Source organism: Typopeltis vanoorti, chromosome 3 (genome assembly GCF_054136105.1).
Source record: "Typopeltis vanoorti isolate ZY-2024b chromosome 3, IOZ_Tvanoo_1.0, whole genome shotgun sequence".
In the NCBI taxonomy this organism is placed as follows: Eukaryota; Metazoa; Arthropoda; class Arachnida; order Uropygi; family Thelyphonidae; genus Typopeltis; species Typopeltis vanoorti.
In genome coordinates, this window is record NC_143551.1 from 100,650,855 (window position 1) to 100,668,087 (window position 17,233).

A 17,233-nucleotide genomic window follows, 5' to 3' on the forward strand; every position below is an offset into this window, starting at 1 on the left:
AAGTTTCTGTCAAATAAGTCAGCTTGTGCTCTTAGAGAATACAGAGACAAATGTAAGAATGCTAAACACTGTGTAAAACTAGCTAAACAAAAGTCATGGGAGGACTTTGGCAAGAACATAGAAAATAAATATCAAGAAGGTGGCAAGATATTCTGGAGGTTGTTGGAAAAGCTTAGAAATGGAGGAAAGAGTGCTGTAGAAGGAGTTAGAGATGATAAAGGTGATATGAAAACGGGAGAAAAAGATATCCTTGAAGTATGGAGTAATTACTTTGAAAAACTGCTAAATGAAACAAGCAGTGATGACAGCACAGTGGTAAAAACACTGACCAGGCATGCAGTCAGGAATTCCATACTTGAAGTAGAAAAAGCCATCAAAGACTTGAAATGTGGAAAGGCAGCAGGAGTAGATGATATTCGACCAGAAATGCTGAAGTATGGTGGTATAAGAGTCTTACAGTGGCTGCACTCCATAGTTCAGAAAGCCTGGACAGAGGGACGAATTCCCGATGATTGGAGTAGAGCTCTCATAGTACCCATATATAAAAAGGGAAATAAAACTGAATGTGAGAATTACAGAGGTATTTCCCTACTGAGTGTTCCTGGCAAGATCTATGCAAGTATACTTGAGAAACGGTTGAGAAGGATTGTGGAAGAAAAGCTCGGTGAAGAACAAGCTGGAATCAGGACAAATAGAGGCTGTCAGGATCAGATCTTCACTTTACGAGAAATAGTTGAGAAAGCATGGAAATATAACAAAGATCTGTATTTAAGTTTTGTCGATTTGGGAAAGGCATATGACAAGGTGCCAAGAGAGAAATTATGGGTCTGAGAACTGGGTCAGAAGTAAAACACTTGACCAAAGACTAGAGACCGCAGATATGAGAGTCCTGAGAAAGATTAGAGGCGTGAACAGATGGCATCAATGGCAATATCATATTAAAAAACAAGGATATTAGGACAGAACTTGACATTGTCAGCATCCAGGAATGCGTTACCAGAGCTAATCTCAGGTGGTATGGTCTTAAACAGAATGGGCGAAGAAAGATTAGCAAAACAAGTGTTCTCTGCCAGGTTGGCAGCAAAACGACCCAGAGGAAGACCAAGATATAGGTGGATTGATACGGTACAAAGTGCCTTAGACGATAGAAATATAAGACTGATAATGTTGGAGCCTTGACAAGTAACAGACTGATTTGGAGGAAAATTGTAGACAGGAAGTTAGTAATGATGTAATTTTTTTCATGTAGTACTATCATATCCTGTACACCCCTTGAGGGTACATGGCAGGAATTTGATGATGATGATGATAATTCTCACCTAAAGATATTTACAGACCCCCACGCCAGCAAGTGGGATTTGAACTCCTCGCTGTAGGTCAGAGAGCAGTAGGTCACTTTAAATGATCGGGCGGCGTTAATTTTTATATTGTAGCAATTTATATAATTTTTATCTTTTATATACCAGCTTCCGTAAAAATTCTCGTAAAAATGATTACTTTAATTTGCTTTAATTTTGAAGGATCGAATAGTTCATCTCTCAAAGTTTATACACCGAGCTCTACATTTCTGCTGCCACTCCTACAAACAACTTTGAACTTTTGCTTTATTTATTTTTTTTTCTAGAAATCACGTGGTTGGTTTCAGAGAACATTGTTACTTAAACGCCCAAGAACTCTTAAGTAACATTTCAGATTAAGGAACGAATTCCTGATGGACAATTCTTTCCGAATCAAAAGAAAACATGTCCTGAATCTCGGAATGAGACATTCCTGGTTGTTTAAACGATGGGATTTTCCTTATGATGGCTGCAACATTTCAAGAATGAGTTTGAATCAGCTGAACATCGTTTGAAACGAAACTTGAACTCTCTGCGGCACAAAATAAACTGTAAGTCCCTAAACTGCGTTTAAATGGAAACCTCGAAGAGAAAGGGGGGGGGGGGGATATGCATATATATTACTCAGACACAGACATGCGAATCCATTCCGAAACACGAACTTTTAGAATCTTTACGCCAAAAAACCTTCAAGTGCTTTTCAGCTGAACGGGAGAGTTAGTCATTCTCATGCGGCGATGGTCGGGATTTCTTTTTGAAAATTCGGGTTTTTTTATCCTGACAAACTGGCCTAAGAACACACGTAATTATCAAACATAGCACACGGGCTTCATAGTCTTATAATCTAATTCTAATTAAGGTCGTTTTCATCACTTCAAAAGATATGAACTAAAAATGTTTGACGGTCGTCCCTGAAATCCGTAAAAAATAAATAAAAGAAAACTCCACCGTCATTCAACCCTACTAACACACCCGTCCTTGGAAGAATCGCTGTTCTGTGTCGGAGGGAGGGAGAGCATTACGATGAGATCTCTTGGGAAAAAGAAAATCCTGTGCAGAAATTCCATGAGGTGGAAAAATAGGTTTTCAACCTTTACCGAGAAACTGTGTGAGCGACCTTTGAACCTGCAGATGTCCAAATCCGACGGACCTAACATCTGGCAAATTAAACGAGCATAATGACAGGACGTTGCAAATTGAAAAGTCATTAGTCGCTCATTACGATAAATTAGCTTTGTTTTGGCTCCGCCTCTCCGATCAGAATGAACACACAGGCTTTGAGCATCGTTTGAAATCTCCCCCCCCCTCCTTTTCCCAAAGGGGTTAATGTTACTTGGCGAGGAGGGAGGGAGGGTCTGTCCCTTTAGTCTGATGGAAATTAGAGCTCTTTCTGGATACGTACCCATTAACCAATTAAATCAAAGATCATTTGGGACGCTAACCCCGCTTCCCGTAAGCCTTGTTAGATGCGCTTAAGCCTATTTTGGACAAACATTGGTCCTCTAAAAGTTGAATAACCAGAGACACGCCCACATTGTTTTCCCTAGACCCTGGCGGGGGTTTGATTTGTGTGTGGTCCCCTAACTGTTTATGCTAACTGTCTTTTGTCTTTTGAATGTCCATTTTTCTTTTCGGATTTTGCTCTTAGGCTTACAGCAGGGGGACCAAGTCGATTGATAATTAACCTGCCTAATAGAAGCGAGTAAAACATTCATCGTCAGAGCGTGCAGCTTAGCCACACACAGCCATGACGCAAAACGTTACACTGAACGTATGAGTTCCATAAGTGCAGGTTTAATAGCGACACTGATTGTAATTATTAAACTTTTCGTATTTCCTTCGCTCTTCTTAATTGTTTGAAAGCCCGCGATGAACGTTACTTTAGGGCCGTAACGATAACCGAATGACAGATGACTTTCGATCTTTTCCTCCTAGATACATTAGCAAGTTCTTTCAGAGCGTTTTTTTTTTTTTATGATTTTTTTTTTTTTTTTTGTACTATTGACTTAACGTCTGCTGGTGAATATATTTTTGAAGAAAAAAAATTTGCGAAATTTTAAACATTGCTTTGTATTCATCGCGATGCTTAAAAACACGAATTTGATTACCTTTTTTTATTATTATTAATCTTCAATGACAAAAAAGAGCGCCCATTATCTACTAAACATATATTGATACAGCTGAAAGTAGCATAATATATGTTGATTTCAGTAATTGTTGTTGAAAACAGGTGTGTTTTTTTTCTCCACGTGCGTGTTTCACTTTCAGTTAAAAAGAAAAAGATCAAACATTCATAAATAAAACACTTAGTTGTCAATTGCAACAATGCTCCATGAAACATACAACTGCGCGCATGAAATCTGAAATAATACACGCAAACCAGCAATTGTTGGGGGAAAAAAAAGGCAACAATGACAGCTAAAAGCAGACGATTAAATACATTTAACTGCTGATTTTTTTTTTCTTTTGCTATTATTACACAATCTAAAGAATAAAAGCAAGCGTTAGTAGCTATTAGTTAAACCCTACTCTCCGATTTCGCCTTTTTATAGGGGGTACCATTATTTTTCCCTCCCCCCCTCCGTTTTATTGGAGCTTCGTCAATATCGCATTCTTATTACACACGTTCAGCACAAATTTAATCAAATCATTAGGTCATGTCGTAACCTTCGTGACTCTTGATAACGAGATTATCAATCACACTCCAACTGCGGAAGCGGCAATCATTTACCGCCGTATCCACTACTCGTGAACTAAGCAAATCAATAACGTCACACACCTACATATTCATTTCCGTAGCGAACTGTTCGCTGAACGCCTCCTTGTTTACTAGCTGGGTTCGCTTGGTGGTGTCTCCAGAAACTGATGCGAACTACGACCATGTTGCTCGGAAATGGCACTCTAGTGCCAATGGGGGAGGGGGGGAAGGATGAGTGCAGTGGCGTAAGTGACAGTCGGAGGTCACCATATTGATCGGAGAGGCTAGCGTGTTGATCGTAAGTTGACATTACGACGTTTTCGTAATGTCAACATGTACGAACTTCCATTTGGGCATCGAACAGAAAACACAGGTGGGAATCCGTAAATGAGAGGATTTGATTGCCTTTTGTCCACCAGTAATGCCCAGATTTGCTTCTATCCGGCTCACAAAACTGTTTATTTAAGGATGAAAGAATAAACAAATAAAAATAATACAAAAAAACGTATAAGAAGAAATAAAATAGAAATAAAGGAGATAAAAAATAATGAAACAAATAAAAATTAAATGAGAATAAAAAAACAAATAAGAGCAAGAATTATTCTTATTTTTTATAAGAATAAAACAAATAAAAACTTTTTAAAATATTCACTGTATCTATAACCATAACGGAAGAAAGAAAAAAAAAACTATTACAAAAGTCTGTGAAGTTGTTCTAAATCGAACTTAGAATCTCGGCAAGGAATAAAAATGAAACATTTCATTTGAATAACCACAAATCAGGATGATGTGGTCTGAAGTTTACATAATAAAAAAAAAAAAAAAAAAGTTGGTGTCCATGAGCTGCACTGTTTCGACAGAAACGGAAGTGACATTGCTACCCAGGGCCAACTGAAGGTTTGGCGGAGCCTCGGGAAAAAAGTTATTAGTGGAGCCCATCGTATTTCCCAGTCATTGCCGGCAATGATAAAAGGACAAAGGATCAAAATATAAATTTAATTAAAATATTTCCCATATCAATACATCTCTGAAACATCAAAAATTCTATTATCAAATTTTCTTAGAAATTTGAAAGTGTGCCCCCCCCCCCTCTGAGCACCGGGCCTCGGACTGAGGCCCGAAAAACCGACGTATGAGTCGGCCCTGTTGCCACCCCTGCATTTGAAGTAATGCAAATCAGAGATTGTGTGTGTGTTGTGTGTGTGTGTGTGTCAATCCCATTCACTGTTTAATAGTACTCTGGCAGGTTAAGAGTTAGATAATCCAGAAAGAATCCAAGTTCAGATCTGGACCAAACGTGGAACGTTTTCAAGCCCCTCCAGGTCTCCAATAAGCGGGATGGAGGTCTCGCATCAGATGCTGCAATTCATCCCCACCTAACGGCAAAGTTTTTTATCCCGTTTGCTTGAGAGTGGATACCGCCAACCAGGCAGTGAAGACCTTCTGAACAGCCAAATCGTCAAAATGTTCGGAACGAACCTTTCTCCGTAGTTTAATGCTCAATACTGAGTCAATAAATCTTAGATGGTGCGTTGTTTTAGTAAACCCCCCCCCACACACACACAAACATTGAAAATCTATTGAAATGTACTCGACACTCATACCCACGTTCTCGAAATGCACGGCTTTGTGCATTCGCATCCTTCCAGCACTCCGAAGGCGGGAAGCATGCGGACACTTAACTTCATGTAAGCATGACACGTGACCACTTTCACGCTAAATGAAGTTATTATTTGGTTCTGGGGACTCCTATTTCAAAAGCTCTGCCATACAGAGAGAGAGAGAGAAAGATGGCAAAGAAAGAAAAACGACGCAATTAAAGTACGAATAAAAGAAAAGGAGAGAGAGAGAGAGAGAAAGAAAAATTGATTCCAAATCAACTTGTCTTTACATGCACGGATTTTTTCCCCCCATTTTCCTGATAGTGTCACCTCTGCATGTCGTTAGTCAGGTGGCTCGTGCGGTCTCAATACCCCTCCCGCACGCGACACAACGCCTTCTGATCAATGGTCGTCCGATTGGCGCAGGAAACACCTGCCTTGCCCGTAGATTGATGGAGGAGTCGTTCGTCAAGTTGGCACATCACGGCAAAGCGAGCGAGCGAGCGAGGCTAAGAAATGATCGGCCAGAAACTATTACCTCTTTGTGCACGTGACGGGAACGCATAATCGGGGCGGATGTTTCCCGTGATGCCTTGCGAGTGCGATGTCTGTTTTAGCGAGGCGTTAATAGCCCCCTCGAGACTTGCACGGACACTTAAACTGAATTTGCCCTTTAGCGTGTGCGGACTCGGAGATGTTTTTACCGCAGGACTATCCCCCTATCAAATAACATCTAATAAACTTTTTTTTTTTTTTTTGATAGTAACGGAATGCATCTCGGCGTCGTAGCTGCTTACATTGGATACTTCACTGGACATCGGTTACTGTGCTTTAAATTTAAAATAGACGAAAAATAGGGGGGGGGGGGAATTCAGCAAATCGTACGGTTATTGAAGGAAGCGTTTGATCTCCGGAGCTCAGTTGGTTTTGACGGAGCCCCCTGATAGGAAAGACCTGAGTTCGAATCCCGTCTGTGACGCGAAGAACCTTTATCAGCGCTTTTCAACTGGAGATGAGTTACCACGGCTCATGCGGTGGTAGAAAGTTTTTCTCCCATAAACTCGTGTTTTTCACCTTTCAAAACAGGCCAACTTTCCCCATGCATACGCATATCTACAGACAGGGTGTGTGTGGGTTGGGGGGGGGGGCGGGGGAGTAACAGAGGAGTGGCAAGCAAGCTGCGTTAAAAAAACGTCTAATTAGAAGATCAACCTCCTTGGCAGACGAGAAATGAATAAACGAGTTCATCTTCTTTCTTCCTTCCTGTCACACAGCTTCAGACCGTATGAAGAAGAAAAGAAAAACAAAATAACAACAAAAAAAAAAGCCGAGTTTTTCATTCTCCAAGGAAGTAGACTGCATTCTCTATCTGTACCTTTTTTTTCGAAATAGCAGACAGTCCCACCTCTCGCCATCGCTGAGTACTTTTCTGCGTGGCGAAAGATGACAACCGACGTTCTTAACCCTAAATAGTATTTAATTGTATGCACTCTGTGTGTGTGTGGGTGTGTATGTGTGTGATTTAAGCTTCACTTTGGTGAGTTGTGGGGTGTTGAAATATGAAACTTTTAAAAGATCGGCGAACTCTCAAATCAGCACCCAAAAAACGGCTTTTTTATTAGAATCGAACCTGCAAGTCTTTCGTCCATGGGCGTCCGCAGAGGGGGAGGGGGAAACAGGGCACTCGCCTCCCACCTAGGATCTACTTGTGGGGGGAAAAAATTAAATAATTAAATAAAAATTTATTGATGCAATTATTTGTTTCCAAGCTTTGTCCCTCCCTGGAAAATTTTCCTTTGTCCCCCCCCCCCACATGGAAAATTTTCTGCGGACGCCCATGCCTTCTTCTGAAAGTTATCACGCCCATTATTTAGGAGGATTTAGTTTGCTATATTTCTGTTAAAATTCAGTATTTTTTTTCTAATTTTAGTAATTTTACAGTACACGAGACGCGAATCATCTAAAATATTCATAACTTTACCCTCTTCCCACATACAAACAGTGCTTACAGATACGCAGTCCTTTCTCCGTGTGTTTGCAAGGACAATATACTTTTACTTAAGTATAAAGAGCTAATAAGCTTCATTTCGGCAATGAAAACATTACTTAAATTAAGGGGATATTAAACCCCACATAGTTTTAAAACCGAATAAGAAACTCAAAGATTGGAATCAGAGAGTTTCTTGCCGAATATAGTAAACTATAAAGTATCGGCGACACTAGCGTTAGCCAATGCAAGTGATCCTAGTACGTAGTACAATACCGGGCGACTCGTTGCAAAGGTGGGGGAAGTTCAGATCGCTATTCTTAGGTATTTTCCATAATGTAAAAACACATTTCTTAGGAAATGTATGCTGTTATTACATTATGGAGGGAGGTCACTAACTCTCTGGGAGATCAGAAACTCTCTGATTTCAATCTTTGAGTTTCTTATTCGGTTTTAAAACTATGTGGGATTTAATATCCCCTTAATTTAAGTAATATACTTTTTATAAATTTTGCAGCATTCTTTCTTGACGTATGACCTCGAAGGAGGCTAACCAACTCACCGAAAGATGAAAACTAGTTTTTTTCTAGTTTCCCAGGCGATTCGAACCTAGGTCAACCAAAGGACATCGATGTTACCCGTTGAACTAGGAAGTAGCAATAGTGATTTTTTTAAAGATACTTTTTTTTGTAAAAAAAAAAAAAAAAAAAAAGTAATTAAAAACATAACAAATATTGCTGTGCATGTGCTGCCATCTATTAATTGTTTTCGCAAATAAACTTATCAAATATTATTATTATATTTTTTGCTAATCTAGACATGCGTACTTGCTCAAGACAGCGTTGACCCTGGGATTACCGACCTTCCACGGTGTATTATCTCATATCGTACTAGCTTTGGGAATAACTTACAAGAGATTGTCGATATACTTGGAGATTAAAATTACGTCTTCTTGAAAATTCAGTCCTTGAGGGATATGTAAAGCAATTTTGATAAGACGAAATAAAAGGAAATATATTTTACTAAAGATGGGCAAAAAATGTCTTATTTCATAAGGACACATGACCAATTACCTTTCCCTTTGGGAAGGAAAGTACTCTAGAATAATATTCTGAGAATAATCCATTATCATCAGGGCCATCGCCAGATTAGATGGCTCCCTGAGGCAAACAATTAAATATTGCCCCTGATGGATTATAAGACAAAAATATAAGAAAATCTTCAATTGCTATTTTGTTTTTATTACAAGAGAAACATTAATGCAAAACGTTGAATAATGTTAATTAAATGTTTGCTCTACAGGGATATCGCACGATAAAACTGTTTTCAAGCTCTTCTAAATGTAAATTATAAGCTATGTCCGCCTCTATCAATATAGTTGCTAGACCAACCAATCTTTCTTGAGTCATTGCTGTTCGCAAATAAGTTTTAATCAATTTAAGCTTGGAAAAACTTCTTTCCGCACTTCCTACGCTAACAGGAATTGTTAGCGCAGCGACGGCGTCTATCGCAATATGGCTGAACGAGCGCCCTTATTAAGCCGCGCGCGCCTTGAGGCAGGCTGCCTCTATGCTACACCCTGTCGACGGTACTGATTATATTCTATTTTTCAGCGTCTCCTAACGCAATTGGAAGAACAACGGGCATTGCGCCCTTCGATTGGAAGAGAGACCCATTTCGATTCTCGTCTGACGAGAGGAATTTTTCTACGGGCCTTTTTCAGCTGAAGGTGAGTTAGCCGATCTCATATGAATGTAGCAAGGATTTTTTCCTCCTTTGTATACCATCCCGTATACAAGAAAGTCGGCCATGAGAACACACGTAGTTTACAGATATAAAATGCTGTTTTGGGTGGCAATTGGTGGTAGATAGCGTTGATAGTAGCAGCAGCAGTGTCGTGTGCTTAACATTGCTGCTTTTTCATTACATTTTTCATTTATTCCTTGATAACTCGATTTCAGAATATAAAGTCTTATTTTTTATACTTTGCAGAATAATAAACTTGCCCCAGTTGATTCAAATACAAATATACATAACAGTGCATTTGCCCAACTGATTGAAGCATGGGCAAAACATGCTATGAGAATGAGAGTACGAGAAAACGTCACCATCTCCCTTTTTTTTTTTTTTTTTTCATTCCATTCTTGCTTCATGTAGCAGTCCAATTTGTTACGTTTATTCTGAAGATATGATCAGAATTTCATTACGAAATACAGTACTGTGTAAGTATTTTCAATTTAAAGACTTTATTTTCCCACAAATTTTAAGTGTAATAGTGTATAATATAATAAAAAATAAAGATAAAAAATAAAAAATAAACAATAAACAATAAAAATAACGAAGTTCTTCTTCTTCCTACAAGTTTTTTTTTTTTTCAGTACAGTATGATAAAGGTAAATATTATAGTTTTTTGGGAAATATTGTTACTATTCTGCGAATATCTCCACTGCTCAGTGGAGAAAATCTTCAAACATAAGTTGGCGCCATCTGTCGCTAAAACGTGCAGTTAATTGTGATACATAAATATAAAATTCAGAAGAAATATAGGTTGTTCGAGATTTATAGTTTCACCGAAATAAATGACAGAAAAATGTATCTGTCTTATATTTTATGAAAAGTGAATCTATGTTATCTAACCTGAAACTGAATAGCTCCAGTGAACACACGCGTGTTAAAAATATGTAATCATTAAAAATCCAAATTATGGGGGGCGGGGGGAATCCAGCAACCACTTTGATTCCTCGAGAGAAGTGGATGAGGCCCTTTCATCCCTAAGTAACTTTTATGAATATCGATAGCCAGTATGCTTTAAAATTTCGAACCACAGAATAACAGTATGCGGTTACGTGGGACTGACTGTGAATGAATACACGTTTTTTACTTTACAACAAACTTTTGTCAGTTGCTTAGATTACGGCAGTGTTTCCCAACCTTTTTGATGTCGCCGACCCCCCCCCCTTGTAGAGAATGTTAATTCACCTCGGCCCCCATAAAATCCAAAATGGAAATTTTTTATATTTTACATATCATAAAGGTGAAGTCATAAATTACAATTTTACAACACTAAATGTGTAATTTATGACAATGCAACACTGTTATAAATGGAGATATTTCGAAGAATATGAACATATCAATTAGGCCAAGTGTGAGCAACATGATGAGATAAAGTTAATCCCGTGAACCCTCGGGGGCGGGGGGGCCGCCGATCACGGAAACACTGGATTACGGCAAATTAATCAAGGCGACGACGAATTCATGCCTGTTTATTTAGTTAAAAACAATCGCATTTCTGGGAACAAAAAGCATTTCCGCTTCTGTATACAAAGAGGATGTGGGAATGATTAGGAATGGTTAACTTAATAGAGTTCGTTTTTGCTGATTTTGTGCCCACTCATTTTAGGCTTAAACATACATAAATATATTTTTAAAACATTTTCCCATTTCAGTACTTGTTTTAAGTGAAAATTCGCTTAAAAAAAAAGAAGAAGAAGAAGCTTTTATGTGTGTAACAGCTAACCGTATGCGAAGTAGTTGACATCATTTATCTGTCTGCAAATAGATGGCGCCAGTATCTTATTGGTACGCAATGGAACTTGCAACTTTGTTCTAGGGAATATCTTCATTTTAGATCATTTACAGATCACGTCAAGGGATGTATCAAAATTTCACACTCGGACGTTTTTCCTGACATATTTGTAGCTGGTAATCAAAGTTGAGAGAAACGTTACAAAAGAATGATTAGTCTGACACACACACACAAAAAAAAAAAAAAAAGAAAGAAAGAAAAACCAGTTGGATATACGAGTATTTGCTAATCGAACTGAAGCTTTGAAGACAAAACTTGTGGAAAGGATTTTGTCGTTTTTTTTTCATTGTGCTATAAATGAAAGAAAGAAGAACTACGGGATTCTGAATTACAAGTTTTTTTATGGTAGAATACAACAGTGTGTTTATGTGTGTGCGTGATGGTAAAGGTTTAAAACAACAGTCATCAATAGCATTCGCAAAACGTCTGTGCAAATGACGTATTCCAATAAGATAATCCCCCTCCCCCGCCCGTCAATGATCATACTGCAAAGTCTTGTACGTACCTGTAATGGCTGGTTCAGATCCCGATTGAGTACTTATGAGGTGTGTGAGGAAATGTCCGGGGAGACTGATATCGCTGGTGGAACCCAAGATATTCTGCTTGAAAAAAATGCAGGTTCATTTTTCACGAAACTTGCGCGAAGTACGCACATTAAATTATTATAATTATTACGTGACACCTCCAGGGAGTCCAAAGACTCATCGAGGAAGGACACCTACTCTACATCTCTCTATCTCCGCCACTCAATCCACCAGCAACTAACCGCAACGACTCGAACGCCATCTACCACCCGTCACCACCACTAGTATTTCCACAGACAATCACGAACATCCATGCCCACGGTGGGATTCGAACCCGCAGCCTTTTTTGGCTGGAGAGCGGATACGCTAACCGCTCGGCCAACCAGGTGCTGTGAAATGATCCAAAAGAGAATCAGCACCCTTATTTTTTAAGGGTAATATTTGGATCTTTGTATTTCCTCGAATGTTCCCGTATTTTTAATCCCATAGTGTACACTCAACATTTGCGAAACTTCGCTGACGTCCGAGTTTGACTCTTTCTCATTGGATCGTCGTTATCAGTAAAAACGAGCGAGATTATTAATTCTTCATCCGGCTGAGACTGAAATTCGAGTCTCTTTTCTAATTGTGGATACCTCTCATTCTTTAACCGTTTTATTTATTTATTTCTATTTAATATTTTTTGTTACTTGGCGCAGAGATTCTCAGAGAGAAAATTCGAATTTAACAACGCAGCTTTATTTAATGATACAGAACCTAATTTAATCATAGCTTGCACTCCACAAAACACACAATAGCAGATAATCGTTGGGCTAACAATAGACACATTAGACATATGCAGAACCATTGCACACATGCAAGGAAATTCCTTTTTCTAACGATGTACTCGCCTTCACTCAGTTTCATGCGTTTCCGCAGACTGATTTTCACGTTGTTTATCCACTGGATTATTTACGAACACGGCGTTGTCGCTCTCGATTCATCACGATTTTCATAAATTGCCATTTGGTTGTTGTGTTGAAGATTGGCGTGTTTCTGTGATGCTGAGAACGATGTTGGGGGGGGGGGGGGGTATCCTGGTAAGCCCACAAGATTCGGGGGGGGGGGAGTGTTACACTAAACGCAATCAATGGCTTGAATAGCAGTAAAATGCTGCAACAGAATGAGGATCGCGAATCGTCTTTGTCTCCATGATTAAACAACACCCCAACTCCTTGAAGGGGCGGAGCATTCGTATATGAAGAAAATCAATACATTTTTTAAATTTTATCATAATTTTTCGTCATTGAAATTTAAGTTTTTCTTAAGCGAACAGAATACTGAATTTCAATTTATTTACATTAATTTATATTATGTAATGAAATATATCGAGAAGAAATGCGTCCCCTCTCAAAGATAAAATCCTGTTTATTATTATTATTATTATTGATGTTTTTGTATCCTTTATCCAGAAATTCAGACGACTAAATGTGGTCGGAGCAATCTGAAGTGTTAAAAGTTTAAGATTTAAATCAAATGTGACACCCGATCGTCAGCTTCCCGATCACTCTAACTTCTTTGCCCCCCCTTGTTTCATTGATGAATTACAGGGCCACATTCACCATAAGGTGCATTAGGCGCAAGCCGGGACCCTCACTCTCTATGGGGCCACATTTTAAAACCTTACATTTCAAAACATTTGATAATTCACGAGAAGAAGAAAAAAATTCTTCTGTATTGTCAGTCAAGTGAAAGAAGATAAAGTTGTCTTGTTCTGTTGATTTGAAGAATAAAAGACAGCATCTTACTAGATTCATTGCAAAGACTGATCTCTGGTCATTCAGGGTCGATTATTTTCGCACATGTGAAATTCGTTTCAATTTTTGGGAAGACACACAAGAAATCAATTATGAAGCGGAAAAGAAAAAAAAAAAGTCAACTATCGTAGGACATTAAAGGAAATTCCAATCCGTTAACGGTTCTAAAATCCCCATTCAGGGATTAACGGCGGAGGTGGGGGGGAGGTAATTGTATGACAAAAAGTAGAATGCCGATGAAGTTTTGATCACGAAAAATGCTGCGTGGTCTGCTTATTTCATCCACTTCGGCCCGGGCTCGGTTCCGAGCTCGGATAAAATGGGAGGGGGGGTAGCAATGGTAAACTACCCTGTAAAAAAAAATTAAACATTTAGAAAAAAAGCTTTAACAGTTCAAAGACTGAGTGAAACGAGGTGGTCCGCAAGAGCTAATGCTGTAAACAAATTAAAGACGCATTTCTTGAACTATCCATTTCTCCTCATGAAAAACCTATTTCTAAATTAGAGAACTCATCACTGGCTAAACATTTTGACAATTGAAAAACAGCAATTTTTTAACAGTTGTGTAGCACAAAATTTTACAACGAATACGTGCTACTAGTAAATTTCTACAAGATATGGATTTGTTGTTAGCTAATAATTCGTTAGTTTTTTAGTTGGTTTTATTTTACATATAAGAAATAGTTTTGCTGCTGTAAATGAAGAAGCGAATTTATTAACAGATGAGACAAAATTTAAAGATGAAAAGGAAAGAATGAAAAAACGAAAAAAAAAAAATGAGGGAACAAGTTTCGCAATCTAACAATGAGATTATGTTACATGGGAAAGAAAATTTCGCTGTGAACACTTTTAATGTCATTTGCGATAAGCTAAGTTTGGATATTAATGAAAGAACAAAAAAACTATTTCGACATATTAAACATGTTTGGCATTTTTTTTGAAGAAGATATAAATCAAGACAAGTATAAGATTAGTATTAACATAATTTTACAAACTTATGGGACTGATATTGATCCAGAAAAATTTACTGATGAAGTTAAGCAATTTTTAAGAATGATAAAGAATTTTTAAAGAAGGAAAAATATTTAAAAAATATTTTTGACGATGCCCATTTCAAATGCAAGTGCTGAACGCTCATTTTCAGTGTTGAAACCAATAAAAAAATTATTTAAGAAGCAACTTGCACTAAAATAAAACAAGTGATCTGTCGTTATTATGCATTGAATCAGATGTAATGGACTCATACACGGTAGGAGTTACCCAAACACGGTACTAATGTACTATAGGTTGACCAACCAACCTCCTGTGTATGGGCCCAATATTAAAAAAAAAAAAAAAAAAAAAAAAAAAAAATAGACCCGATTAATTATCATGACATTATAGATATATTTGCTAAAACCAAAGCCAGAAAAAAAAAATTAGTTATTAATTTGTTTTATTTAAATGTGAACTAATTGATTTTTATACTTTTTTTTTTTAATGCAAATACTGTACATGCATACGAATGTTATTTTTATTTTATTAAGTGGAGGAACTGCGAGAAGGGACTATTTTAACACTGCAGGAAGATTTAACACGTGCTGGCGTTTTGAACACAAAGAGAACGAATGCCAAATGAAGGTTGTCAAATGCAAGGGCAGGAAAATATCGCTGGGAATAGGTTGTAAGACATCAGGGGCGCATTTATACTTTTGGAGGCGCAACATCGTTATGAGGCCTCAAAAGAACAAGCCTATTTCAGTTAATCAAATTCATACGCATTTTTTTTTTTTTTTTTTTAGTTTATTGAAAATAAAAGTCGACATTTCCATAATAATTCATGATGAACTTAATTTGGCTGGCAGCAACGCTCTTCCTTTTCTCCGGAGCTTGTCATCATCATCATCATCATCTGATAGCCAAGTCTCGCCTAAGCTAATAATGTGTTCACACATTAAGCCGACTAATTTGTTAAGCCGAAATTTGAAACGAAATTTGTCACGTTTTTATGTCACGTCTTCATTGTTTTGAAACGTCCAACAATTTGTTTGCCTTCATGAGACAACAATATTATCGTTTCAGGACTACAACAATCAAACTCATTGTCGACCACTAGAACAGTACGTGTTAGTATTCATTACTGAAATTAGCATAACGCGCATGTCATGACTGATTATTGAGTAAATATTTTATTTTCATTTCGTGATTTTGAATAATTAAAGTGAGGTTCAAAAAGAACCGATCTACCAGCCCGGAACTCGGGGGGATTGGGTTCCGTAGGCACAAGGGGGACAGACCCCCCCTAGTACATACATAAAATCATAAAAGAATGGAAGATAACTACTGAAGGAGGATTCAAGATAAACCGTATCAGAAGATTAGCTACTCTTCTTTTTGCTGATGACCAAATAATCCTTTGAAACAATGAAGATGAACTGCAAAATCATTATGCAGTCTAAATAATCTGTAAAAGCATATGGTATGGAAATATCAACCGACAAAACAAAAGTCATGCCCTTCAAAGGTGCTAATCCAATAAGAAGCAAAATAGGAATAAACAACAAAATAATAGAGCAAGTAAATACATTCAAATATTTAGGTTGCACAATGGCATATGAAAATGAAGCTGACCAAAGATATCAAACTTTTTAAAAGTAACGGGCATTATAAATAAAAATTTTAAACCCAATTATGTACAAAAACACACACGAATAAGAATCTACAATACAGTAGCTAAACCCACCTTACTTTATTATTATTATTATTATTATTATTATTATTATTATTATATTATTATTATTATTCCTGATACCTCCAAGGAGTCCGAAGACTCATCGTGGGAGGACATCTACAACTGTCACTACACCTAACCTCTACTACGAATCATCTTTATGGCAGTGAGATATGGACAATAAAAAAAAAAGCAGATGAAAGAAGAATTGAATCATCTGAAATGAAATTTCTGCGCAGAACTGGAGGAGTCGCAATAATGGACAAAATGAAAAGCAGCGAAATCAGGAAAAAACTTGGAATTACAACCTCCCTAAATGAAACAGTGATTTGCTATAGCGAAAAATGGAAGGAACACGTACGGAGAATGAATAGAAGAAGAATACCTAAACAAATTCTAAATTACCACCCAAAAGGTACTCATGCAGAGGAAGACCCTTAAAAAGATGAAAATGAATCGGGAACAGGCCACTTAGCCTATAAGCCTGGAAAGAAAAAAGAAGTTGCTGAAAAAAGCGCTACATAACATAAACTACGCAAATAAATACTCTATTGCTATAAATAATCTGTTTGAGAGGCTAAAATCGGCCAACTGTCATACAAGGCTGAATACACCGGTTCTCGTCCGATCACCGAAGTTAAGCAGCGTTTGGCCCGGTCAGTACTTGGGAGGGTGACCACCTGGGAACACCGGGTGCAGTTGGCTTTTTTTCATTAAGCATCTTTTATATTATTCCTTTTTTTTTCTTTCTTTCACTTTTTTTTTTTTTTTTTAACTTGATACATAAACTTCCCATTTTCACTTTATTCCAACACCACATTTCATTTTTTTTTCAGCATAATAAACCCACTACCTCCCTGGAATAATCACTTCTGTCATCTAAATATTATTATTGTTGTTATTATCTGAGACCTCCAAGATGTCAAGCACCCAGCAAAGGAAGCTATACATCACCCAAATCAGCTAATCATCCTTCTCTTGTTCTTAAATTCAT

General features: G+C 37.7%; 1 non-coding gene across 1 annotated transcript; it reads left to right on the forward strand.

Annotated features, from left to right (window-relative positions):
• Positions 1-16,825: 16,825 nt before the first annotated feature.
• On the forward strand, positions 16,826-16,944 carry LOC150108424 (5S ribosomal RNA). Its single transcript, XR_016548154.1, has one exon. It is a non-coding gene; the product is annotated as a 5S ribosomal RNA (ribosomal RNA).
• The last annotated feature ends 289 nt before the right edge of the window (positions 16,945-17,233 follow it).